Consider the following 26559-nt stretch of genomic DNA (forward strand, 5'->3'; position numbering starts at 1 on the left):
TTAAAAGACATGTAGATGTGGTGCTTAGGGATATGGTTTAGTGGTGGACTTGGCAGTGCTGGGTTAATGATGATCTTAAAGATCCTTTCCAACCAAAACGATTCTATGATTCTATGATCTGCTTTACATGGAAAATAGGGTGACCAAGATGGGACGAAAACAGAACTGGGGCTGGAGCCAAAAGAAATGGAAGAGCATACAACCATGCAAAGCAGATGTGTACCTGCAGGAATACAAGACAGCACCCTCTGTCCCACTCGGCATAGCTATCCCTGCTGAGATGCTCCTTCTTCATCAATACCAAGAGCCAGCAGGCAAGATGTCCTCCAGGCAGGTTCACAGCCCTGAACTTCTGTGATGTCAAAGCTTTCAGACCCAATTTAAACTATGATGGAAGTTATACGTAGGTGCAATCTTAAGACAAGGGAAGGAACACCTATTTGAATCCAATGCTCAGGTATGCAGCTGAGATGGTGGAGAAGAGCGATTTCCAAAGCATGGATCCTGCACATCACAGATGAGCATTTCACAATGTCTGGGTTTGAGATAAAATCCCACCATGGACCAGAGAACCCATTGCCAAGGGAAATTTTGGCAGAACTTAAAAATAACCCAAACAGAAGTCTTTATCAACAGATTAATATTTGTCTAAGTGCTCACACTCCAATTTTTTCCTGAAAATACTTTACTGGCAACAATCCTGAGCCCACAGTACCGTGCAAATCAAAAACCAGATACTGAGCTACATCAATTACAGCAGCAGCTATCAGGAACACATCATCCAAGAAAAATTATTATATTAATTGAACAATTTTGCTACAAGCAAACCAAATTATTGCAGAAGACCTCACTATCAGAAGGCTTCAGAGCGCAGTTAGCCCACCACCATCTACCCACCCTTCGCATCTCGCTCCGCTCCCAACACTCCTCCTTCCCTGGCGCTCTGTTAAGAAGCTCAGGGATGTCCTTCCCAGCGGTCTCAATGCCTTGTCAGCAGAAATTCAAATCAATCCAGACCTGCAAGCAGCTGCAGCAAATAACTCAATCACATTCATCATTTTAACTTATCCTATTTATGAATCAGGTCAAGCTTGAAATCTCCATTTACATTATCAGCCTTGCTGATCCTAAGATAATCACGCAGAGGACTGATCAAAGGTTCCTCGTAACTTCGGAGTGCAAGAATTACCATATGGGAACACTTTATCTATTCCAGCATCCCTTTTTGACTATGGAGAGTACTTTCTTCCCCAGAAATTAGGACATGGAACAGAATCACAGAATCACAGAATCAACCAGGTTGGAAGAGACCTCTGGGATCATCGAGTCCAACCATTGCCCTGACACAACCATGGCAACTAGACCATGGTACTAAGTGCCATGTCCAGTCTTTTTTTAAACACCTCCAGAGATGGTGACTCCACCACCTCCCTGGGCAGCCCCTTCCAATGGCTAATGACCCTTTCTGAGAAGAAATTCTGAGAACACCATGCTGAAGAAGAAAGTGCTGCCGATACTAAATCTGAGCTTCTCCATTCAGTAACAGGGCAGCAGGTACTGTACGTACATCTCCAAATAACCAAGAAGCTCATCAGGTTTTAAAACAGAACATCTGCTGCAAACCTTGGAGAAAAAGAGATATTCAAGCTGCCTTGAATTACCTTTATTTTACCTAGGCTGGATGGAAGGGCATTCTGATTTTTCCAGGTTGATTTTGAAAATCATCAAAAACGGTGCTCTTAACAGCATGCATTTCTCTCAGCCCCGCTTTGATGGGGAAACAAACTCTGTAGCCTCCTGAAATGCAAAAATACACTCATGCTCTTACAGTCCTTTCTCTGTTGTCCCACCAGTGGAGGTTCAGGTTAGACATTAGGAAGCATTTCTTCTCAGAAAGGGCCATTAGACATTGGAATGGTCTGCCCAGGGAGGTGGTGGAGTCACCATCTCTGGAGGTGTTTAAGAAAAGCCTGGACATGGCACTTAGTGCCATGCTCTAGTTGACATGGTGGTGTCAGGGCAATGGTTGGACTCGATGATCCCAGAGGTCTCTTCCAACCTGATTGATTCTGTGATTCTGTCCCTCCACTGTCCCAGTAATAGCTGCAGCACCTGCACACCATCACCAGGTCACAGTCACAACTGGTACAGACCTGACGAGAAAAAAAAATAAGACAGTAAAAAAGAAATTCCTGTCTTATCAAAGAACTTTCACTCTGCTGCTCACCTCCAACTTGATGTTTTTCTTCCTACAACAAATAAAATGTAACATCATTCTGCTGTTTTTGGAAATAGATGTTTTATGTAGAGTGTGGGCAGAGGGAAGCAATTTGTATCTGGATTTTAGGATTAGTTAAAGAGGAGAAAAAAATGTACGGACATAAGCTAATAAAACATTCTTATTTGGGGGGAAAAAAATCTAGAAATATTTTAATTGAAGTGCTTCACTTCTGATACCAGCTATTAAGAACGCAGATACAATCTCATATGCAGCAAGAAAACTTTGAAAAAAAAAAAAAATCACATGGGGCATAATCCACAACAGTCTTCCCCATTAACTCAAGAATGATGTTTTATTAAATATTTCGAGTGCGATTACACTGTAACAAAATGGCATCATGCCACGAAGTCCTATAAATTATTCTCTCTCAGTACCTCCCTTCCTTGCAAAGATGCCAAGAGGCTGGATAAGAAAAGTGCTCCCAGATCAAAGTAAAAGGCATTGAAGAAACTTGGAGGATCCTTCAAATGACCACATTTGTCCCGTGATCTTAACGGCTGGTGTTGCAACTTCTAGCCAGGATCTGGCTTGGGAATTACTGCGCCAACGAGATGCCTTCTGTAAAGGAATTAAATACATAGAGTTTAAAATGATGGTAGCCCACTCCAAGTCATGACTTTGAATGCAGTTAATGCTGCTGGCTCGATTTTAGAGCTGTCAATGGCAGACAACTTTACACTGAGCCAAACCATCATGAGTAGCAGAGATGAAAGCTCAGAACAGCTCCACGGGTGATGCACGAGCTCCGAGGGACTCCAGTTCCCATGCTCACGACTGGTGAGCTCTGACCAGCAATCCCGACTGTCTTTTCTCTGGCTACAACTCCAGCTTAGGAGGAAGCAAACATAAGAAGAATCACAAATACTGCCCGGTCCCAGCAGTGAGACTGTAACACAGCTAATTAAACGCTTCGTCAAAGACCTTCTGATCGTTCAAAGGATTGGGATGTGCAAGGAAGAGGCTTGCAGAGGTCTGACAGCAGCCAGAGCGCTGAGTAAGCACATCGGAAAGTGGCAAATACTAACATGAATTTGATTTAAACTCCCTGAATGTGTTAGGTAAAGGGGAAGGCAGAAAAAGCCATTCTGTGGCCAAGTTCATCCATGTAACCAAAGTGTTGTGTCTAGGATTCCAGTCTGGCCTCTCTACAGTCAAGGGAGAGAGGCTGGAGACTCCCCAAAGGAGCTCCACTGACCACAGAAGGAGTCATGCGTCTCCAGTAGCTCCTTCCAGTCCCTTGGGACCGGTGTCATCACTACCTGAGTTTGATTGCAGAAGCGAACACAACCCACCCAAGATCACATGGGATATCAACTGATGAGCAAAGGGGACAACACATCAAGAAGGGGACAACATGTCAAGACCTTCACAGCAGCTCATGGACCCCAAATGCCAATTCACTGCTTTCCTGAACATGCAAGTTGATTTTTGCCTCTTAACATAAAGGATTTAGGAAATTCACTTTGATATTTCTTAGAATTAGCTACACCAGGGTCAAGAAATGCAAAGTGATGATGGAGAGGAAGTGTTACAACATACACAATCTGAACACAAACTGAAGCCAATGAAAAGGAACTGGATGGTACCACTGGGACCTCAAAAAGTAAATCTGCCCAAGGCTACTACTTTTAAGTAAGCAAAAGGATGCATAGGAAAGACCACAGATAATATAGAGATTATTATAATGTAAAATATAATTATAGATTATTATAATGTAAAATTATAAGGTAAAATTAGCGGTGCAGTGTCATTTGGATCTTGCTCTTTTCAATAGAGAAGGAGCTCACAAAAGTAAAGAGGAGAGACAAGCAGCAAAAATGCTCCTTGCCCCGTGGCGATGGGAAAGAAGGAAGGAGACACACTGAAGCAATAAGTTCAATTTAGAAAGGAAACTGGCACCGAACACAGAAGAAATAACTCAATAAGGAACAGTTTAGAGAAGATATCTGGAACCTCTGTGCTTCCTACCACATAGCAGAAAAAACAGGAAATCTCCCACAAAAAATGAAAATTCAGGAAATTCTCGAGAGACAACAGAATCACAGAATCAACCAGGTTGGAAGAGACCTCTGGGATCAAGTCCAACCGTTGCCCTGACACCACCACGTCAACTACACCATGGCACTAAGTGCCATGTCCAGTCTTTTCTTAAACACATCCAGAGATGGTGACTCCACCACCTCCCTGGGCAGCCCCTTCCAATGGCTAATAACCCTTGCTGAGAAGAAATGCTTCCTAATGTCCAACCTGAACCTCACCTGGTGAAGCTTGAGGCTGTGTCCTCTTGTCCTATCACTAGTTGCATGGGAGAAGAGGCCGACTCCCACTTCACTACAACCTCCCTTCAGGTAGTTGTAGACTGCAATAAGGTCACCTCTGAGCCTCCTCTTCTCCAGGCTAAACAACTCCAGCTCCCTCAGACGTTCCTCGTAGGTCAGACCCTCCAGACCCTTCACCAGCTTGGTCGCCCTCCTCTGGACTCGCTCCAACACCTCAACATCTTTCTTGAAGTGCGGGGCCCACAATTGGACACAGGATTCAAGATGCAGCCTCGCCAGTGCCCAGTACAGAGGGACGATCACTTCCCTAGACCGGCTGGCTACACTATTCCTAATAGAGGCCAGGATGCCATTGGCCTTCTTGGCCACCTGGGCACACTGCTGGCTCATGTTTAGCCGGCTGTCGATCAGCACCCCCAGGTCTCTTTCCGCCAGGCCGCTTTCTAACCACTCTTCCCCCAGCCTGTAGCGCTGCATGGGGTTGTTGTGGCCGAAGTGTAAGACCCGGCACTTGTTCTTGTTGAACCTCATGCCGTTGGTCTCGGCCCATCTATCTAACCTGTCCAGATCCCTCTGTAGGGCCTTCCTACCCTCCAGCAGATCGACACTCCCACCCAGCTTGGTGTCATCTGCAAATTTGCTGAGGGTGCACTCAATCCCTACGTCTAGATCATCTAGAAAGATATTGAACAGCACCGGCCCCAGAACTGAGCCCTGGGGGACACCGCTAGTGACCGACAAGTGAGATTTTTTGAGTAACTGATCTGTAACACAGGTTGTGGAGGCCAAGAACTCAAGCCCTCAAAGGCCCAGGGAAGTGTGTAACAAGACCAGCCAAAGTTGTCATAACTAAGTTGTAACACAAATGCTTAAATCAGCCTTAATATTTAACCATCAGGAGAAATCCAGGGAGAAATTATCATCACATTTGCATATCAGGGCATTACTTTCTCTTCTTTTGATCACACTATTACTGCTCACCATCCAAAAGAGAGATTCTTGAGTTAAATGAACCCTGTGTCTCACTAGGCAATTCCTAGACTACTTATAGTCAAAGGCACCATTAATCCTGCAGACACCAGACCCGAATCCATGTCAAAAGTTACGCAGCTGAACATGGTCCAATCACACTGCATTCACGAGACACAGCACATCCCAAAGAGATATAATTTCACAGGAAGCTTTTTCCATATCTTACAATCTTAAGATCATTCAAGATGCTCTTGCCTCTATTATCCCTTGTTTAGAAAAACTGTCCCTAGTTATCTGCTAGCAAGCTTAAGATGAGATAAGTAGCAAATAGAAGAAAAAGCCCAACTAATGACTGATACTGTGGGGAAGACAAGTAAAAAATTGTAATTAAGAAAAAGTTTACATGGAGAAACTGGGATTGTTTAGCCTGGAGAAGAGGAGGCTCAGAGGTGACCTTATTGCAGTCTACAACTACCTGAAGGGAGGTTGTAGCGCAGTGGGAGTCGGCCTCTTCTCCCAGGCAACTAGCGATAGGACAAGAGGACACAGCCTCAAGCTTTGCCAGGGGAGGTTCAGGTTGGACATTAGGAAGCATTTCTTCTCAGAAAGGGTCATTAGCCATTGGAATGGGCTGCCCAGGGAGGTGGTGGAGTCACCATCTCTGGATGTGTTTAAAAAAAGACTAGACATGGCACTTAGTACCATGGTCTAGTTGCCATGGTGGTGTCAGGGCAATGGTTGGACTCGATGAGCCCAGAGGGCTCTTCCGATCTGATTGATTCTGTGATTCTGTGAAACAATCTTTTCCTCCCCATTTCACACTTTTTTGGGGGTAGAAGAAGGGTGATATTTTGGGCTCCATTTTTGCATGCTTATTCAGGGTCTGACAGCCAAGGGACTGCACATTCCTGTGGACTGGCAAATGCCACAAGCCCCGTTCATCCATTCTTGAAAAAGTATTTTATAAAAACAGTGTAAAAGGGTAATTAAGCACCATGAAAAGGGCTCTTGCACAACCGAGTCCAGGTGACAGAATACCCCGAAAAATCTTTTGGATTAAGACATTGATCAAGCTTTCCCCTCTGCATTTAAATGGGAAAAGAAAGTCCAAACTACAAATCAACTCAGAAACTGCCATCATATAAGATACTAAAAATATTATCATCTAAACACAGGAAGGTCAAAAAATAAATTCTTAGCTGCCTTCTCAACATACTGCAGAAAGCGAGTCTATTCTTAAGCACACACCAAGGCCAGTGAATTTGGGAAAAAGACAGATGGGAGGATATGTAGGAGAATATGTTCCCTGAGTACTTCCACAAATAGGCTACCAAAAGTCAAGAGAGATGCTGTGTCACAAGAGATGCAGAAGCCACAGGAGATGCATTTCTTGACATTCCCCACCAGGAGATCTTCTGGAAGAGACAGAGGTCTTTACTACTCGTTACCATGGCACTGCCTCCAGACGTTCATCCTATCGTTTTCCCATATTTGCAAACAAAATGGCCAATCTCCCATGGTCATGCAGAGACAGATGCCACTTTCTCAGCCTTTCCCAGCAACGTGGTGATGATCAACACAAAGAATTACAGTGATACAAGAACCATCAATGGTCTACGCTGACTTTCCTATTTACTAGTCCCATTCTCCTGCCCTTTCAGCTGCTCCCATAACTTGAAGCTGTTGGTCAGCTTCAATCAAATCGGAGGGAAAAAAATGAAAGAAAAAAAAAGAAACCTGAAACATAATTACCTCCCCAAAATCTGGGTGAAATATTAAGGGCTGAATCAAGGAAAGATAGATAAGTGAACACCAGTGTGGAAAAGTAGACCAAAACACACCACTTGCAGCAACCACCCGGCATGTGGATTACCTGCGAGTAGACAAATGAGCAACCAGTCAGACTTATGATTTCTCTTGTGGTGAGGGTAGCAACTAGAGCTGGCAAGTGGCAGAAGATACGTCAGGAGGTGAAAGGCACTTCTGTAGGAAACCAGGTGCCTTCCACTTGCTCTTCAGCAGATGGAGTGTGGAGAGCAGATGGAGATCCTCCTTCTGAGGCTCATATTTTACACACTTCTTTTGTGACATCCTGGTTGGTATCCGCACCAACAGCAAGGCCAATCTTGGTGGCTTAGCCAACAGTAGTGTAGCCAGCCACTACTGCTCCAGCCCTAAAGTCACTTCAGCCAGTTGGGTTTCCTTACATACATGTAGTCCAACAAGCACAATAATATCAGTATATTGCTGCCCCAAAACCTCCCGTGAGGAGCAGATGTCCCACAACCAGAGGCCTGAAGACTATGTTCTTGCTCCCCAAATATACAGTGCCCAACCAGCAAATTACACAGTGTGTTTCCAACACAAACCTGTCATGCTCTGACAAATGCATCCACCCATGTTACTCTCCCATTCGATCAAGAAATCGGGACCTTAATTAAGTAGAGCAGGGAACTAACAGTAAGGTGTACTTCAGTTAAAACAATGACCTGATTTTTGTCACTTTACTCCAAAAACTAGTTCTACATCATTCATGGCATGAATTTGCTTTTCTATTTTAAAGATTTATGCCATCTAACACACAGCCTCGTTTGCAGTCAAGTCAGGGCAAAACTGATGAATGCCAACACAGCTGGATCTCAACAGCCCTTCCACTAAACTGCAGTGTAAAAAACACATGGGAGTGCCAGAGATTACCAAGAAAAACACAGCAACACAGCTGTAGGTTTCCAATCAAAAGTCATCTCATGGAGATGGAAACAATTCAGGTGCAGAGGAAGCACGCAAAGACAAGCACACATGGTAGTTTGCATTCGTCCAGGTTCTAACCAAGTCACAGCTGTCTTTATTGCAATGACCCTCATTGGCATTTCCAGTTGTGAGATGGGAAAAATCAGCTGATGTGAGCATCTTTGCCTACAGTCCCAGAAAACATAGGCTGAAGAAGACACAGAGGTCTATCCAAGGCATACTTGAAGAAAAAATAATAAAAATCCATTCTTCTTTCTTTTCGACACATTGAGCTAGCTAAAGTAGTCCACGTTCTCCAGTTTCTACCAGAAGCATTTATTTATCACTGTCCTCAATTCTGAACGCAAACTCCAAGTGATAATGCATGATTCTCCTGCAAAACTAACCTGAGATGGATGGAGGGCGAAAGGTATAATTTAAGACAGTTTATATTGCTCACAGTACCAAGAACACTGCATTCAGGCTGCAAGAAAGGTCACTGGTAAATTGAAGTCAGCAGAAGGTAACAGGAAAGTTTACAAACAACATCTCAACAGACAAAGGAGCTAAATTGGGTATTCAGGGAAAAGAGCACCCAGAGAGCAAGTCTGGGTATGCAAGAGCCTTCCTCGCCCCAGACACATGAGCATAGCCATATTCAGAGGCCCAGAACATCCTACGATGAAGCACACGAGATCTGTACTGCTGCCATCAATAGTAGCACCCAGTGTGACAGGAACCTTCTCCTTGGCAAAGCCATACATACCAACACAGAAGAACAGTTCGGAGTTATCTCCCATCTCCCAGTCGGCTCATTCCTTTTAGTGCAGAAGTCTCAGTAGCCAGGATTTCCCTCCAGCAAAATGCAAAGGATTGCTGTCCTGAACTGGCTAGACTTAAGCTTTCAGTCTTTTTTGCAAACGCTCCAGGAGATAAGAAATGTAGAGTTCACTTCTTCCCTTCTGAACACTATCATCCGATGAAAACACAGTTTCTCAAGTAAAGGAGAAGCTCTTTGTGTGGTTTTGTTGGAAGAACACAATGGAAGTCTGCATTGCATGTCATCATAGAATCATAGAACACCAGGTTGGGAGGGACCTCAAGGACCATGTGGTCCAAAATTTCTTAGCAAAAGCACAGTCTAGACAAGATGGCCCAGCCCCTGACCAGCCGAATCAGCAAACAGCTGACACACAGCTTTATGTCATTGACTTCATTGGGTCCTTCATGGTCCAAACTCCAGTTGGGAGTTTCATGCTGAGGCCAAAGGAGAGAATAGGAAAATATGAAGAAGCTTAATCTAACAGGACAGGCTGAATCTCATCCTACTCTCCTTTCTAACTTTGGACCATCCACGTAGACACACTTGCCACAAAACAACTCAGGATCTCTACATAAGATAGTCACCCTGACCTCACAGAGGTGCTATTTTGCATAATCAGGTTCCTTGACATTACCATTTCTTTGGTTCCACTTCCAGGGGAAGAGAGGGCATACACCAAGTATCTTGAACGTCAGGCAATTCAGCTATTTTGCATCAGGAAGACTAAGGGAAATGCCCTAAACATCCAACTTCCAGAATAATATCTTGAAAAATGTCACACTTCACTTCAACTGAAGAGTTTCCAAGTCAGTTGTTTGCTCAACATGTCTTAGCAGTGATAAAACCACACATTTCTACACTGGATAGCACCGAGTACTGCAGAGCAACATGTTCTCAAAGCCAACAGTGGCTGAGCATCCCTGCTCATGTCCCCTACAAAATGCTTCCTGCCACGACAACCCCTGCTCCTCTACTCTGCATCCCCACGACACTTTTGTCACAATCTCTCCACATCCTCCATATATCCATGGATGCTTTCCCTCTGCAGCTTCAAGCCCCATCCATGTCTCAATTTCTTCTCCAAAGCTTCCTCCCAAGTATCAGAGAGGCAGCAAGCAGCATACAGGGGTAATCTAGACCTGGACATGTACTAACTGGTTGACTGGATGATACCAAAAAATAGACAATTGCTGAATTTTCCTGCGTTTCCCTTGTGGACATTGAAATATTAAGTCCTTATGTGCTTCATGAACATGTTCATGGACGGTTGGGTAGAGGAAAAAAGCCCAAATCAGCGAACTGTACTCTTTCCTCTGATGTGATTAGCCAACCTACTAAAGTAGAAGAGGCAGAAAGACAGCAACAGGAGAAAGCCTTAAAGGAAGTGAGAGACTTCAGACTACCAAAAAAAAAAATTCCACTTCTGGAAAAAAAACTTAATAGCGCTCATCTGTTCTCACTTTCATACCCATGCCCCAAACACTGTATTTGTATTTCATTTTATGGTTCACCAAGCAGAAAAATAACCCATTCCTCAAGCTTCCAGCTTCATTTATGCACTTGGTTGGGACTGAGCTGAACACTCAAACGTGTCACTGAAGGTTTCAGGTGCTCCCAGATCTGGTTTGCGCTCACCGTGTAGCAAAGCATCAATGATGGAGGCTTTGCATTCCACCTCACAGTCCAGAAGAAACCACCTTCCACCCTACCACACCAACCAAGGTCCCCCCATGTCCCAACGGCTGGCACTCACCCTCTTCAGCTGAGGGTGCGAGCAAGATTAATTCAACCCACGCGAGAGCAGCAAGCTGCCTTTTAGAGTGAAGACTACATCTCACCTACCCAAAATCTAAGTTATTTCTTTATTTTTGGTAGGGTTTCGTTTTGAATGAATCAGGCTTTCGAACTGGCTCACCACACAGAAACCACGCCAAAATGCTGGATAGGGCTGAAGTCCATGGATCCACTTAAAAGAGTGTGAAGTCCTGACTTTTACTGGCTTAAAATGATGCAAAAAGGCCTCTTTGGGCTGCAGCTCCATGATGCATTAGCTCTGACAAGGGAGATAACTCAAGACCTCCCCACACTCCTCCTTCCCCACCCCATACCACGGCTGGCTCTCCGCTCTCTTGTTAATACAGCAGCCAGCAGCTCATGCTGTAAATCAGATCAATGAAACACTCAGTTAAAAATAACAGCCAAAAACTCCTCCATTGCAGGAGAGCCTTTAGTATTACAAATGATGAAAGCACGTTTCCAAAAAAAGCAAGCTGAGTTGAGAGCGATTTCTGAGAAGGTGGCAAAAAACAGCACCAAGCCCAGCCAGCAGAACAAGGGCTGGGCTGCTCCAAGCGTTGCTGGGTCATCAGAATATCCCCGATGATAGTGGAAAAAGGGGTCTCAACACCCTCAGCTAGCAGATACCTAGATCAGAGATGTTGCCTGGCTCCCGTCCTGGACCTGTGTGGTGATGCTGTAGGAGCAGGACATTCACAGGACACTACCATCCTCTGCTTGCAAGCTAGTCCTTGGGCATCTCCTTGCCCAGTGGGTTGTGTTATTGCTGCCTTGTGGCTGGGAGTTAGGGGAAGATGCTGGGATGCAGCTTCTCAGAATGACAGAATCACAGAATCAATCAGGTTGGAAGAGACCTCTGGGATCATCGAGTCCAACCATTGCCCTCACACCACCATAGCAACTAGACCATGGCACTAAGTGCCATGTCCAGTCTTTTCTTAAACGCATCCAGAGATGGTGACTCCACCACCTCCCTGGGCAACATTAGGATGCAGCTTCTGGGGTCAAGAAACAGCATCCTTGCACAAGCACTCGGTCTGTGGTGCTTACTGAAACTGCAAGAGAAAAGAGAAGAGACATCCCTGAGGTTTTTTACAACTATTTTTATCGTTGATGCTGCGAAACATGAGGGGTTTTGGTGGCTTTTGTTCTCCCTTGTCATCAGATCTAAGCACACGTTACGTAAATAACTGGCTATCCTCATCCTGCAATCCAGCTGGCTGTCCCACACCTGCACCAGACCGGTGCTTCACCCACAGCAGCCAAGTCCATCAGCGAGAGGATGTGCAAGAGGAGGATGCACTGCAGCATCTCGCATCCCATTTCCAACACTGCGATCACAGAATCAACCAGGTTGGAAGAGACCTCTGGGATCATCGAGTCCAACCATTGCCCTGACACCACCATGGCAACTAGACCATGCCACTAAGTGCCATGTCCAGGCTTTTCTTAAACACATCCAGAGATGGTGACTCCACCACCTCCCTGGGCAGCCCATTGCGGGGATGCAACCCCACTACAACAATTGAGGCTTTTAATGCCTTTTACAAACATCTAATTCACTCCGTATTAATCCCTCAGAGCCGCTACTCCTTCATTTTACCCCTGGAGACACCAAGCTAAAATATTTCGTCAGGTTAAACACCAAAACCTACAGCTCTAGGCAGTCGTTCAGGACAGAGGAGCTGCTATTACGCAGCTCTCTGATATACTACAGCAGTATAACACCGTCCTTGCAATAAAAGTACAGAATGAGCTTCTACAGACACCCTTCTATACTAGATGCTTCTAAGTGAATTTAGGTTTCATGACAAGCTCTTCTTGCTTACTTCTCACTTTTTCTCATCCTTCTTTTTTGAGGTGGCAGGCAGGGGCTGCTCTTTCTCGAGCTCAACATTAAATAAGAGCGACCCAAAAATACATTAAAAACGCACTCTTAAGGCATGGCACGTGGCATATTTCAAACAAATGCAGCTGAAAACCTCCAAAGCATCAAAAGCTCTTTCAACAAGGGGGTTCGCTTACTTTACACATTCGCACAACTTCTAAAAAGTCAAATCTCTTTCAAGTATTTTAACTCAATTGCATGGACAAACTCACCAGCGCAGGAAAGTGCCAGCAACCCCATGGCCCACATCTCTGTAGTCTTCCCAGGCTCCAGAGGACTTCCCAAATCCATCTGTGTGGGACATCAGGCTTCCTCAGAACCTACTGCCCTGAAACACCCTTGCTGTGAGCTGGCTTTGCTTCCAGCCCCCCAACTGGATGTGATGCTGATCATCATCTCCTCACTTCCTTTTACTCTTCCATACATTTGAAGTTATCCAAGTCAGGAACCAACCTTTTTGTCTTGCGCTTGTACATCTTCCAGCTCACAATACCTATACCCTACAGCAGGCTCAAACTCAATGATTACCAGCTGGACCTTGAACAGTAGGACATATATTTCTGGGTCTCTACTCTGTCTACATGCAGGAAAGAGGTTTCTGATGGGGCGTCTCCATCATTACCATGGCATTCTGCCATACACCTCCATCAAGCTCCAGCTTCAGCCCACTATGATGAGATACAGATCATTATTTTACGGAGAGCTTTCACAGAATCACAGAATGTTAGGGATTGGAAGGGACCTCGAAAGATCATCTAGTCCAATCCCCCTGCCGGAGCAGGATTGCCTAGACCATATCACACAGGAACGCGTCCAGGCGGGTTTTGAATGTCTCCAGAGAAGGAGACTCCACAACCTCTCTGGGCAGCCTGTTCCAGTGTTCGGTCACCCTCACCGTAAAGAAGTTTTTCCTCATATTTAAGTGGAACCTCCTGTGTTCCAGCTTGCACCCATTGCCCCTTGTCCTGTCAAGGGATGTCACTGAGAAGAGCCTGGCTCCATCCTCTTGACACTTGCCCTTTCCATATTTATAAACATTAATGAGGTCACCCCTCAGTCTCCTCTTCTCCAAGCTAAACAGACCCAGCTCCCTCAGCCTCTCCTCAGAAGGGAGATGTTCCACCCCCTTAATCATCTTCATGGCTCTGCACTGGACTCTCTCTAGCAGTTCCCTGTCCTTCTTGAAGGGAGGGGCCCAGAACTGGACACAATATTCCAGATGCAGCCTCACCAGGGCAGAGTAGAGGGGGAGGAGAACCTCTCTTGACCTGCTAACCACACCCCTTCTAATACAGCCCAGGATGCCATTGGCCTTTCAGACCCAGTCTCTCAGCTGACTCTTCCAGACCATGTCCAGATACCTCTGGAAATTTTTAGTATTGAAAGAGCAAACCATGGAGGTGTGCATTGTGAACGTGTGTGTTGTCCACGTCTCACCCACAACAAATCACAAACACTGAACAAGACCTGATACGCTCTACTTTATTTGACCTTTGACTATGACGGAGCCAAAGCGAGGTGATTCCAGCCCATAAACATTCCTGACCCCGCCAGCATGTGCAGACTAAAGAAGCTCAGACCTCAAACCCCAAAATCGAATCCCCCCAGTTATTTCACCTTAAATAGGCAGGAGGGAGGTGTTGACACTGAAGTGATGTTTTGCAATTCAGGCAATCTGTGTTCAATTACCAGGCTTGCATAAACTCTGTAACGCAGTAGTGTGTATCTAGGAGAAATAAAGACAAGGCACAGTCATCTCACCTGCCTCCAAAGCATCCTAGTGCTGAAAATGCACAGGATAGACTCTCGGTTTAACGGGGTGTTATTCTGCTTCAGTATTGCACAGCAGGAAATAACTTGCATCATTGTGATTTTTAACCTTCAAGTAGATTAAATTAAAAAAAAAAAAACCAAATGTAAAAAGATGCAACTATTATAAACAAGGTGGCAAGAAACTGCCATCGTGTTTATCACTGGAAGAGTTTGGGAGTTATCCTGAACCAGTTCATCCCATTGATCAAGGCTTTTCTTTGCATCAGCCTGCTGCAGCAGGCAGATAAAGCATAGCTGCACCGTGTGCACAAAATGTGTTTAAATACATAAATCTTAGCAAAGTGGCTTCTTATTTTGAGGCAAAACCAGAAAGAATTATACGTTGCATTAAATATTTCCTTCCCTGTCCTCTTCTCGGCTGTCTGAAAGACCAATTAAAGCGCTTTTGCATAAAACAGGCAGAGAGAAGCGCTTTCTATAAACAAATTAAATAAATAATGAAGCCACTCTTTGCTTTTAATATGATCTCGAAAGAAAACAAGCGTAACGACTTAAAGATTCCCACAGTGAAAAAGACCAAAATGCAGAAGGTTTAATCACCCACTTACAAGGTAACAAAACAGATTTCTCAAGTCTTAACGTCTCTTGCAAAATTTCAGGCGCTCATACACAAATAGGAGTAACGTGCTGCAGCAAGCAGCTCTCGCACAGGGATATGTGCAAGTCCCTCCCTTGCACTCATACACACACATTTGCCCTTTCCATCACTTTTCTATTTGCAAAGAGATCAAAACGAAATCACAAGCAACCGTGTCGTGGCTTTTAACACCTTCCTCCCCTCATGAAGGTGTTGCTGTTCTCCATATCAGCAATCACTCTGTCCAACTACACCGCAACGTCTGGAAGCATCGGCGTGAGCTCTCTGCACGCTGACCAGTAATGTGACTCATGGACAAAGGCTTAGCACTGAGAGAGCACCACTGAGTTCAACAGGTTTCCCAGTTACCAACCATAATACAACCACCTGAAGGGAGGTTGTAGTGAAGTGGGAGTTGGCCTCTTCTCCCGGGCAACTAGCGATAGGACAAGAGGACACAGCCTCAAGCTTCGCCAGGGGAGGTTCAGGTTGGACATCAGGAAGAATTTCTTTACAGAAAGGGTTATTAGACATTGGAATGGGCTGCCCAGGGAGGTGGTGGAGTCACCATCTCTGGAGGGGTTTAAGAAAAGCCTGGACATGGCACTTAGTGCCATGGTCTAGTTGACATGGTGGTGTAAGGGCAATGGTTGGACTCGATGATCCCTGAGGTCTCTTCCAACCTGGTTGATTCTGTAATAATGGGAACAGGGGGAATGAGGAGAGAGATCATCCCACCAAGCAAACTCAAGACTTACTTTCTTCTCCCTCAGACTGCCCTATATCATGTCTTCGCAAAGCAAGGAACTGTTCCCATCAAAAACCCATCTTCTTAGTTTCTAAGGAAGAAATTTTTTACTATGAGGATGGTGAAACACCGGAACAGGTTGCCCAGAGGGGTGGTAGATGCCACATCCCTGGAAATATTCAAGGTCAGGTTGGATGGGGCTCTGAAAAACCTGATCTGGTTGAAGATGTCCCTGCTCATTGAAGGGGGGTTGGACTAGACGACCTTTAAAGGTTCCTTCCAACCCAAACTACTCTGTGATTCTTAGTTCTCTAGAGAGCAGCAAACCATTACACCATCACGTCAAGACGAACCCAGAGGACCTTTCCAAGCTGTGTTGTTGGATAGCAATTTGGTGGAATTGTATCTCCTCCCTCCCACAGCATCGGTGGAGCGCTCAAGCGCTCTTCTACTTTGCCCAGCCAATGCCAAGATGTTGGGCTGACTTCCAGTAACGCAGTCTGGAAAGGAAATCTCAGCTCCAGGCAAAGCTGTGATAGAAGACAATAGTCGTCCTCACACCCAAATGCTAAAGCGCAGACAGGAGATAGAAATCACTGCCCAACTCAACTGAAACAGGAGGAAAATAACTTGCAATACTAAAAAAAAACCCAACAAAAAAAAACCAAAAAAAAAACAATTAAAAAAAACCTGAAAGACCCCCACAATTAAGAACAAAAGCTAAGAGGCAAATAATTCATTTAGGCAACATGCAGTGCCTACACTCTACCTGAATTGTTTAAGTTGAAGGTTCATGGTTTAATCAGAACCACCACAAAAAGAAAAACTAGGGTCATAAGTACAATATTTATCTTGAGTAATGAAATAGGTTTCTCGGTGAGGCATTTTCATTAAAAATAGAAAAAAAAATAGGCTGCAGTTTGTCAACTGACCAGTAAGGGGAGTCGGTGCCTAGAGCTTTGAGTCAACCACGCATATGCAGTTTTGGGTGGAGAAAACTCAAATACAAGAATTCTGATGCAGCGACATTGAGAAAACACTGATGACTGCCAGATGATGCTAGAGGAAGATGGACAGAGAGCACCATGCCCAGAAAACCCACTAAACTGGAAAAGAGAGAGCGCTTGAGAGATACTATAGTATGGAAAAAAGTCATGTTCTTGCTTGGAAATGGGTCTTTCTCTCCCTGCAAGACTTAATGGGGAGCACGTGATGGAGAGCACTTGGAAGGCGAAAGCCAAAGGCCAAATGAAATCAAGTCAAGATGGTGCCTGGAATAAGAAAATAAGGGTTAAATCTCAGTGCACTTATGAGTACCATATTCTGATGGTAGCATGTTTCCCAGAAAAGACTTGGGCCAATTCCTCTGGTGGCCTTGAGGAGACATCTAGGAGGGTACCAGATACCTGGGAGAAGACTTCAGAAGACAAGGGCTAATCAGGTGCCTTATCACTGAGCCCCAGCACTAGAAACAAATAGGGAAAAAACACAAATAAAGATTTATTAAAAAAAAAAAAAGCTCAAAACCTCTTGCAAGGAGTGGGATTTAATAATATTATACAGTATCTAAAGAAAAATGCCAGCAGTAGGAACTCATTAAGCATTGCACAGGGAACAGCAGCAAAATAACTCCTGCATCTATAGCTATGCTGGGCTCGTCAACAGAAACCGGGCTACCATCGGCTACAGGGCCATGGGGAGGAGCACTCCAACGCTTACGTTCCTCTTTCCCGTTAATCTCATTAACCTCGTATTTACTCTGTTGTTGGTGATTACTCAGGATGTTAATAGGCACACTTTTTGCATACAATTTACTGAATGTTACAAATCTGTTTAGCTCTGTATACAAACGGGGCTGCAACGTGCCAATTCTCCCCATGCTACGGAAAATGGAGGTAGAGAAATAAAACCCTTTTTAAGGACTTGCTTCAAAGATCATGATTTATTGAATAAGAATTAAGTGCAAGATAATCAATTGATTCAGATAAATATATAAAACCCTTTCTTTTTTCTAATTCTATAATACTTTCTAAAGTATTCTATGAGGAAGGAACAGACACAAAACCAAAAATACCCAAGAAAAGACTTATTTCCTCCTATTAAGCTGGAGCACATGAAACAACTGTTCTAGCCACGATACAAATTACTGTTAACGGTATTCCAGGTGGGAAAAACAGATGTAGTTTAAGAAAACTATTTCTGCTGATAAAAAACTTTATAGGTTTTACAAATACAGCCCGTTACTCCTTGAAAAATGAAACCTTCACTGACCATCTGTTCCTAGCAGAGTGCCCATTAACACTCACTTTGGCCAGAAAGCTCAACTCCAAGTCAACGCGCTGCGAGCGGTGATCATCCCAGGGCTTAATGAATCAGCCAAGCCAGGCAAGATTGCTGTCAGGGAAAGAATTTGGATGGGGATCGCCCAGTGTCAACCAGTTAAAACAAGGAAATCAACGCAAGACCGGAAGACACCGTCCAGAGGTGAACATCTGCAAGCATTGAGCCCATAACGTTCCTGCACACCCACTCCAGAGGCTGGGTCTACAAAACAGAATCACAGAATCAACCAGGTTGGAAGAGACCTCTGGGATCATCCAGTCCAACCGTTGCCCTGACACCACCATGGCAACTAGACCATGGCACTAAGTGCCATGCCCAGTCTTTTCTTAAACACATCCAGAGATGGTGACTCCACCACCTCCCTGGGCAGCCCCTTCCAATGCTTAATGACCCTTGCTGAGAAGAAATGCTTCCTAATGTCCAACCTGAACCTCCCCTGGCGAAGCTTGAGCCTATGTCCTCTTGTCCTATCGCTAGTTGCCCAGGAGAAGAGGCCGACTCCCACTTCACTACAACCTCCCTTCAGGTAGTTGTAGACTGCAATAAGGTCACCTCTGAGCCTCCTCTTCTCCAGGCTAAACACCACCAGCTCCCTCAGCCGTTCCTCGTAGCTCAGACCCTCGAGAACCGTGGAACGTAGAACCACTTCCAACAAGTTCAAGGGATATGGAGAAAAACACCCAAACCAAAAGAAGGAACCTGAAACAGGAAGGATTATCACTGAAAGAAAACAGCAAAAAATATCTCACCCAGAATTTTATTCTCTTGTGTTGTGGAGCCACTTGTTCGGCACCAGGCAGCAATAGCCCAACAGACCCAAGGCCCATCTCAACAGTATTGTCTCTGCTCAGGGAAAAGGAAAATAATGAAAATCAGAAGTGAGAAGTTCATACAGGTTTTTATCTGCTCTGTTTCTCCCAGTCTGAAGTGCAGGCATTCCCAAGACTGAGGTTTTAGCCCTATCTTTAGATTCAACTGCCTTCAGGAGTTTTCACACTCTGTGAATTTGTTAAAGAAAAATATATATATTAGGCAAGCTTTGCTTTTGGCCTACACAATATCTCTTGATGATGTAACTCATGCATTAAAAAAAAAAAAAAACAGTCCTTCTGTTTAATTTCAGGGTGCAAACATTAAGGAATGCCAAGTAAAATGAAAATTACTTGCTGTATTTCATGTAATTTGTGATTTCACGTAACTCTCGTTTCCCCCTGCTTAGTGATCTCATGTTTTATATTCAGTCTTAGCCAGTCAAGTAGGATCTGACAGTATTTTTCCTACATTTCCTACAAAAAGAAAGTCCATGCAGCTAAGGAGATCGCTGAGCTAGAAGTATGCAGCTGGGACAACCAAGCGGACGCAGCACTGGAGGAGGTCTCAGCACAGAAGAGCAGAACCTTCACCAGGATGGTGTAACACAAAGCTGCACAGAGGACTCAGGCTTTTATAACAGCAGCCAATCTGTTACAAAGCAAAGGTAGCAGAAGACTGAAAAATCCCTATGGTACCTTTATAATTGATTTTTAACTAAAAATACATAGAAAGAGGAAAAATAAATTATTAATTTTGGAAATATTATTCATACAAGAGTGCAAATGCACACGCTTGTGTATAGAGCAATAGGCAGAGATAACATATCTATACAGACAGATGTACAACTGCATATTGTAGAACGGCATCTGTAAAGATCTGATAGCTCAGATAACTCTGGAGACTCTACTTAATGACGTAATAAATCCACTTCCCACACACACACTTTAACAACTGAATTTTTTTGTCCCGAATTTGGAAACTAATGCTTTGGAGGGAATTCAACATGCTTTTAATGCAGTTTATTATGCTTTAATAAAAAATAAAACAGAAAACAAGAAAAAGAATGGCTTAGGCAACTCAGGTAGAGGCACTTTTACACTGTGTAAAGTTAAGGACATAGAAGTATTACTCTCTTTTTACTGTAATTATTTCTCAAAAGAAGTGTTTTAATCAAAGTGCTGAAAATTTTGGCTGCTTGGCTTGTTTTAAGCAGGAGGAGCATCATCACGCAGGACTCAGCCTTCCAGACTTATCATCAAAGCTTTCTTATCCCTCCTCGTGATGGGATGGTGGAGAAAGTCATATGGCATGGGATGACACTGGAGTCAGAGACGGCAGCAAAGGATGCTGAAGGAGCTCCTGCCCTGAGTTTTCATACCCGTAGAAGAACCACACAATTACGCTTGCCTCTGCTTTGATGAACACAACCCATTTCAAGAACCTCAAAAGCCAACAGCAGAAGCCCCAACACATGAAAAAAAATCCTTACGAGCATTAAGTTCAAGTACAGTGCCTAGCACCGGCTTTTGAAGATAGGGTAAATAAGTAAGACATTTAAGTTTTAAGATGCTGCTCAGCAACACCTTGTCATGCTACTTCATACACCACTTCTTCGTTATTTCTCTCGCCAAAGGTCAAAATTCACCTTCCCAAGAGACAAGACTTCCTATAGAGAGCAATGAAACTTCCACATCCAACTGCCTCAGGAACAATCCGCATATCCATCCTGGAGACCTTCCATCATCAAGGCATGTTGCGATTTCTCAAGGAGGCAGCCTTCACTCTTTGTGATCACTGCACAACGACACATGAAGCATGCGCATTGCCACCACAGAGATGCAGGATTCCTTGTACAGAATCACAGAATCAATAAGGTTGGAAGAGACCTCTGGGATCATCGAGTCCAACCGTTGCCCTGACACCACCATGGCAACTAGACCATGGCACTAAGTGCCATGTCCAGGCTTTTCTTAAACACATCCAGAGATGGTGACTCCACCACCTCCCTGGGCAGCCCCTTCCAATGTCTAATAACCCTTTCTGAGAAGAAATTCTTCCTAGTGTCCAACCTGAACCTCCCCTGGCAAAGCGTGAGGCTATGTCCTCTTGTCCTATCGCTATCAATATGAAGTACGCATCAATATGAAGTACTGCTGTCTACTGGTTCACATCTACACATTAGTAACTCAACAGAAAGTCTACGTATCAACATTCAACAGTCTTGGGAGTGTTTCTTCTGGACTTTGTGGCTTTTTCTTTTCTGAAATCTATTAGAAAAATGTAAAAGCAGAGGTAACTGCTTGGTGTACAGCTAAAACACACACCATCCTGCTCTAGCGCCAGGACTGCACTTTCCCCTTCTCTGATGTACGCCACATCTCAGTGTGTTCAGAGGTCCCAGCAAAGCACAAGCAGCAGAGGATCCCTCCAGCCCTGTCATCACATACCCAGGAAAGTCACTCCTTGACTACCTGTATCGCTCTCCATGTGCTACCATGTTCCCATAATTCATAAAAAGAGCAAAGCTGAGTGAGTTACAGAGAGCAATGCTGGCAGCTACAGTTAACTAGTTTCATCTGTTCGATCACTCCTTTCATTTATTATAAAAAAAAGCCCTGATATTCCTGTGATTTAGTGCAACTTAAGGTGAGAAAAAAAACGTCAGAAATCTTGTCTCTGGCAATCTCACACGGAGCAATCCTGCTCCAAATGAAAACAGCATTAATTGTCCAGCACACAGAGTCCAGCACTGAAATCTCAGGATGCTCATGGCTCCTAAGGTAAGAGTTTCTATCACCTTCATGTAGCTTTAGGTCAAGTGTTTTTAAACTGCCTCTGCACACAAAATCAGTAAAAGTTTTAATTCTTCAGAAGAAGCTAAGACACATCGCATCCCATACCGCCAAGCAGGGACTCAGGTCCGTAAGCGTAGAAACGTGGTGTCCCAGTTCTACAGAAGCATCAATATTATGCCCATCTCTCAGAGCACCCAACCATCGCGTGCTGCCTGCTACACGCAGCCCTAGAAGGATGAAAACCAATACTGAAATTACCAACACGCACTATGTCGCGCATGCGACTTCTTGCCGACCCATCTTCTCCTTATCTCATCCTCCCACCCTTCCCATCCCACGTATCTATCTGTTTCTTCTCCAACTCTATCTTGTCAGGAGGTTTCTCCACAGCAGAGTCTCTCCTCGTGCTGGACACCATAAAGGAATGCAAGAAGGACATGATCTTCGGTTGGTACTCACAGGAACAACCCCATTATAGGAAGGAATTAATGACAATTCTGCCTACTTGAAGGGTTTTTTTGGTTTTTTAAGTCATCGGGTATATAACTCACATGATGTCAGTACAGGAATATCACGCTAAAGATCTGGAACGCAAGGGGTGGGTTTTCCTCGTTTCTATGGTTATAAGCAATTTTAATGACCAACCTAAATAAAAAAGCTGGAAGAGAGACAAAGTAGGAAGGAGTGAGGTAGGCGTTTAATTTTGATTGACAAGACACAGCATAACTAGTTAAGATCTGTCAAATGCCTGCTGAGGATCACAAATCCTCAGCACATTTTATGGCAGACAGAATTAGTCTAAATGCACAGCTTTACAAAAATGTTTCTTACCCGGCGATATCAGAGCTCACCATTTCAGTTTCCCCACATAAAGCAGCTGATATCGTAACTACCAAAGGAGGCAAGGTAGGGATAGAAAAAACATGTAAGGTTCTCTGAAGATATCTCACCAAAAAAACAAGGTTTGGGGAAAATTAAGAGCATCCCTACAATCACAGAATCACAGAATCAACCAGGTTGGAAGAGACCTCTGGGATCATCGAGTCCAACCATTGCCCTGACACCACGATGGCAACTAGACAATGGCACTAAGTGCCATGGCCAGGCTTTTCTTAAACACATCCAGAGATGGTGACTCCACCACCTCCCTGGGCAGCCCATTCCAATGGCTAATGACCCTTGCTGAAAAGAAATTCTTCCTAATGTCCAACCTGAACCTCCCCTGGCGAAGCTTGAGGCTGTGTCCTCTTGTCCTATCGCTAGTTGCCTGGGAGAAGAGGCCAACTCCCACTTCACTACAACCTCCCTTCAGGTAGTTGTAGACTGCAATAAGGTCACCTCTGAGCCTCCTCTTCTCCAGGCTAAACAACCCCAGCTCCCTCAGCTGTTCCTCGTAGGTCAGACCCTCCAGACCCTTCACCAGCTTAGTCGCCCTCCTCTGGACTCGCTCCAACACCTCAACATCTTTCTTGAAGTGCGGGGCCCAGAACTGGACACAGTACTCAAGGTGCGGCCTCACCAGTGCCGAGTACAGAGGGTGCCAATGTTCACAGGTGATGTCATCAAGAGGGAAGAACAACGGAGCAGGAGACTTGGAGCACGTCAAAGTCATGAACAGAGATTCATGACCTTGGAGGGAAGAGCCCACATCTCAACAAGGCATAAGGCAGCACAAGAAGGGCTCTGGAAGACGTAACCAGCAGCTTGTGTTTAATGCCACAGAGATGCAGGATGCAACAAAGGACACAAAGAAGATTCAAGACGTGCCTGAACCAAGCTAGGAAGATGTTTTTCTTTTACTCGCTCAGCACCATCGAGATCCAGGCAAGACATGGCGATCTTCATGTACACTCACGAGAGTGCTTTATAGACCACCGCTTTCTGAGTTCCTCTGTACTTTCTTCCAATGTTTTAGAGAGCTCTGCTGTTTTCTCAAATCTGTTTGACTTTTAAGGAGTGAAAACCTAGGCAAGAGAGGACAGGGTTATGAAGGAGGGAAGTCAACAGCTCGGGAGATGCCTGCCAACAGGATCTGCACTTAAACCATGCAGTGCTGGCAGAGAACACCCTCAAAATTTGATATTTAAAAGTCTTATGGTGTTGGAACATATAATTAAAGTAAAAGGACACAAGGGAACTAAGCTGATCAACACAAACTTATATCAAAGTCAGGAGAATGTGTTCCCACAGTCTCAGTCACCTGGTTTTTCCATGCTATGTTGAAAGAAAGAAAAAATAGCCACCAACTACTTTTACTTCCACTGAAGATCATCCTTCTCCAGCCTCTAAAAGGTACAGATTTGTACAAATCTGAGAGTCCTATAAAAACCAAAACAAACCCTGAACAAAAACCAAAACTCACAAGAAGTTGCCTCATTTACTGCTAGTTTCCAATCCTAGAGCAACATATTTATTGGGATACAAACTTTTATTTTCCCCAAAAATGTCCAGGCTTCACAATAAAAGAATAATGAAAACACAGTCTACAACTACCTGAAGGGAGGTTGTAGTGAAGTAGGAGTCGGCCTCTTCTCCCGGGCAACTAGCGATAAGACAAGAGGACACAGCCTCAAGCTTCACCAGGGGAGGTTCAGGTTGGACATTAGGAAGCATTTCTTCTCAGCAAGGGTCAGTAGCCATTGGAATGGGCTGCCCAGGGAGGTGGTGGAGTCACCATCTCTGGATGTGTTTAAGAAAAGCCTGGACATGGCACTTAGTGCCATGGTCTAGTTGCCATGGTGGTGTCAGGGCAATGGTTGGAGTCGATGATCCCAGAGGTCTCTTCCAACCTGGTTAATTCTGTGACACATACAAATCAGCATTTCTTGAAGAACCACAGTACTCGCTCCTCAAGAACTGGAATAAATGGGAGGACTAAAATCCACTGCCCAACTGGTCATCTCACTTTGGCAAGTCCACCAACCTCTGTCTCTTGAAACTCTCAATTTGCAACTAATTAAACTAAACCTGGATGAAACTTATTCATTCAGCAGTTATACCCTAAACAAGCACAGCAGCACTCACACACTAAGTTACTGCTTACTACCAGTATCTAAAAAGTCATTATACAAAACTTGGCAGATTTGGACACGGATTCCTCAATTTCAACAGAAAATTTCAACTGACCTCTTAAGAAGTCAACCAAGACTTCTAAAAATCTAATGTCACTGCGATGTACAATGAGGAAAACTAAGCTCCAGGGCATGTTCTCCCAATGTTCTGTTGGGCAGGTTGGCTTCACTCAAGTCCAACCACGGCCCATGATGATTTGATGGGGTGTACAAGTCCAACACACACCTCAGCTCAGATTATTTAAGCCCCTGAGAAATCGCATTTGAGAGAGAAAACCATTGCAGATGCAGTCTTCCAGCCTTCCTATCCAATGGTTGAGGATACTGTAATGGTCCACAGGCAAAAACATTTGGTCAAGTCTTTCCAGGAAACATCTACTGAATTAAACCCATCATCAGCACACAAGAACCACCCAATAACTGTGGTTATAATCTAGTTATGGGTGATGTGTGTGAGAGGAGGGAAAGGACCTGAGCTCTTCCTAGTGTTCAAGTCATCAAGGACATCTTAAATGCATCATTTAATGAGACAAAAAGACACCACAAGTCAAATAAGGTTCAAAAGTAGGATCAAGGATAGAACAGAAATATTAGGCAAGAGTGGGTAAGAAAAGAAGATACGTCCATGCAGAAGGTAGTGTCAAGAGGTTAAAACTGCCACCTGCTTTTCAGTCCTCAAATATTAAATAGGGCAACTTTTGGCCAGTGATCCCATGGCACGTAACAGCTTCTCTTGATCTCCCTTAGTGCTCCTTGGCCTTACGGAGGCAGGATAACTGCTTTACCTGCCTGAAAAGCCACATAGCTGCCCAGTTGTAGCTATTGAATACACCTGAGCTTGGGGGTGGAAAGAAGGATAAATGGTGCCTCTGACTTGTACTGATGGACACAGGACCAGCTTGGACAGTCGCAAAGCAAGAACCATGAAACCACTGCTTGGGTTCTCCTAATTTACTGCTGGTTCCTTCCCAGTAGTGCAACCATGAACTCAGTAACCAGAAAAATAAAACAACAACAACAAGTGATTCATATTTTATCCAATTTCTTATTGCAAGGTTTCAAACAGCCAAGCTGCCTATCACCAACTTGAAGATAGAAGTCAAAGCACAGAATCACAGAATCAACCAGGTTGGAAGGGACCTCTGGGATCATCGAGTCCCACCATTGCCCTGACACCACCATGGCAACTAGACCATGGCACTAAGTGCCATGGCCAGGCTTTTCTTCAACTCCTCCAGAGATGGTGACTCCACCACCTCCCTGGGCAGCCCCTTCCAATGTCTAATAACCCTTTCTGAAAAGAAATTCTTCCTGATGTCCAACCTGAACCTCCCCTGGTGAAGCTTGAGGCTGTGTCCTCTTGTCCTATCGCTGGTTGCCTGGGAGAAGAGGCCGACTCCCACTTCACTACAACCTCCCTTCAGGTAGTTGTAGACTGCAATAAGGTCACGTCTGAGCCTCCTCTTCTCCAGGCTAAACAACCCCAGCTCCCATTTACTACCAGATAATGCCTCCAAACCAACTCTGCAGCCATCAGAGCCACCTCTTCCCTGGGCAGTGCCCAGGAATCACTTGCAAATTAAATGCAACCACATTTATTGCTTCTGCA

General features: G+C 44.5%; 1 protein-coding gene across 13 annotated transcripts in view; it reads right to left on the minus strand.

Annotated features, from left to right (window-relative positions):
* TSNARE1 (t-SNARE domain containing 1) overlaps window positions 1-26559 on the minus strand; it is a 533773-nt gene that overhangs the window by 494499 nt on the left and 12715 nt on the right. For 2 of the 13 annotated variants that reach the window (XM_068396748.1, XM_068396743.1), the window contains exons 2-3: window positions 19021-19114; window positions 14388-14496 (exon numbers count right to left, since the gene is read on the minus strand). The exons of the other annotated variants lie outside the window; for them this stretch is intronic. The gene's annotated coding sequence lies outside the window, so the exon portion shown is untranslated. The remainder of the gene's footprint in view (window positions 1-14387; window positions 14497-19020; window positions 19115-26559) is intronic. 13 annotated transcript variants of the gene reach the window in all.

This window comes from Nyctibius grandis, chromosome 3 (assembly GCF_013368605.1).
Source record: "Nyctibius grandis isolate bNycGra1 chromosome 3, bNycGra1.pri, whole genome shotgun sequence".
Lineage (NCBI taxonomy): Eukaryota > Metazoa > Chordata > Aves > Nyctibiiformes > Nyctibiidae > Nyctibius > Nyctibius grandis.